The 2,044-nt window shown below is 32.0% G+C and overlaps 1 non-coding gene across 1 annotated transcript; it reads left to right on the plus strand.

Moving 5' to 3' along the window:
- The first annotated feature begins 247 nt into the window (after positions 1-247).
- On the plus strand, positions 248-321 carry TRNAI-UAU (transfer RNA isoleucine (anticodon UAU)). Its single transcript has one exon. It is a non-coding gene; the product is annotated as a tRNA-Ile (tRNA).
- Positions 322-2,044: the final 1,723 nt, after the last annotated feature.

The raw sequence follows: 2,044 nt of genomic DNA on the forward strand, positions 1-2,044 counted from the left end.
TAAAAAATGGTAAATAAATAGTTAAATATTTTTGATATTGGCTTCTTTATCTTCAGATATTTATTATGTTGTCAATGTTTGCAGTCGCGTAGCTCAGTTGGTTAGAGCGTTGATCTTATGAGCTGAAGGTCGCAGGTTCGAGGCTCGCCGGGACCAAATAAGTTAATTATCACATTGATTGAAAGTTTGTTATTCAAAACTAATTGCTTGTTTATCTTCATATATTTATTATTATACAAATATTCAAGGTCCCGTAGCTCAGTTGGTCAGAGCGTGGCTCTTATGAGCTGAAGGTCGCGGGTTCGAATCTCGCCGGGACCAAATAAGTTTATTTATAATATTGGGAAGCTATTGAGAAATTAAAAAATAAAAAATAAACATGCAAATACTTTTGATATTTGCTTATTTATCTTCAGATATTTATTATGTTATCAATATTTGAGTTCTCGTAACTCAGTTGGTTACAACATTGGTCTTATGGTCCCTGACGGGACCAAATAAGTTTATTCATAACATTGTTTTGAAGTGATGTAGAAATATTTGTTTTTTTTTCTCTATAACAATGTTTTTGAGATTAAAAAGTTTGTTATTCAAAACTATTTGCTTGTTTGTCTTCAAATATTTATTATATTACTAGTGTTTGTGGTCCCTCAACTCAGTTGGCTAGAGCGTGGCTCTTATGATCTGAAGGCCGCAGGTTTTAGCCTCGCCAGGACCAAATAAGTTTATTCATGACATTGTTTGAAAGCTATTTAGAAATATAGAAAATAAACAAGAAAATATTTTTTTATATTTGTTCGTTTATCTGCAGATATTTATTATGTTATCAATATTTGAGGTCTTGTAACTCAATTGGTTAGAGCGTTGGTCTTATGAACCAAAGGTTGCGGGTTTGAGTCCTTTTGGTAGGACCAAGCAAATTTGTTCATAATATTGATTGGAAGTTATGTAGAAATATTTCTTATTTTTCTAAAACAATGTTTTTGAGATTAAAAAAAATTTGTTATTCAAAATTATTTGCTTATTTATCTTCAAATATTTATTATATTACTTATGTTTGAGGTCCCGTAGCTCATTTGGTTAGAGCATGGCTTTTATGAGCTTAAGGTTGCGAGTTCGGTCCTCGCCGGGACCAAATAAGTCTATTCATGACGTTCTGTGGAAGCAATTTAGAAATAGAAAATAAATAGTTAAATATTTTTGATATTTGCTTCTTTATCTTCAGATATTAGTTATGTTATCAATGTTTACAGTGGCGTAACTCAGTTGGTTAGTGCTTTGGTCTTATGAGCCGAAGGTAGCAAGTTCGAGCCCTGTCGGGACCAAATAAGTTAACTATCACATTAATTGAAAGTTTGTTATTCAAAACTAATTGCGTGTTTATCTTTAGATATTTATTATTATATAAATGTTTGAGGTCCCGTAGCTCAATTGGTCAGAGCATGGCTCTTATGAGCTGAAGGTTGTGGGTTCGAATTTCGCCTGGACTAAATAAGTTTATTCATAATATTATTTGGAAGTTATTTAGAAATTAAAAAATAGAAAATAAACGTGCAAATGTTTTTGGCATTTGCTTATTTATCTTCAGATACTTATTATGTTATCAATATTTGAGGTCCGTAACTCAATTGGTTAGAGCGTTGGTCTTATGAGCCGAAGGTTGCGGGTTTCAGTCCTTTTGGTAGGACCAAACAAATTTGTACATAACATTGAGGTCCGTAACTCAATTGGTTAGAGCGTTGGTCTTATGGTTGCGGGTTTCAGTCCTTTTGGTAGGACCAAACAAATTTGTACATAACATTGATTGGAAGTTATATAGAAATATTTTTTATTTTTCTTAAACAATTTTTTTGAGATTAAAAAGTTTGTTATTCAAAATTATTTGCTTGTTTATCTTCAAATATTTATTATATTACTAATATTTGAGGTCCTGTAGCTCAGTTGGTTAGAGCATGGCTTTTATGAGCTGAAGGTCGCGAGTTCGATTCTCGCTGGGACCAAATAAGTTTATTCATGACGTTCATTGGAAGCTATTTAGAAATAT

This window comes from Jatropha curcas, chromosome 1, assembly GCF_041381405.1.
Source record: "Jatropha curcas cultivar XTBG-Jc1 chromosome 1, XTBG_Jcur_1.0, whole genome shotgun sequence".
NCBI classification, from domain to species: domain Eukaryota; kingdom Viridiplantae; phylum Streptophyta; class Magnoliopsida; order Malpighiales; family Euphorbiaceae; genus Jatropha; species Jatropha curcas.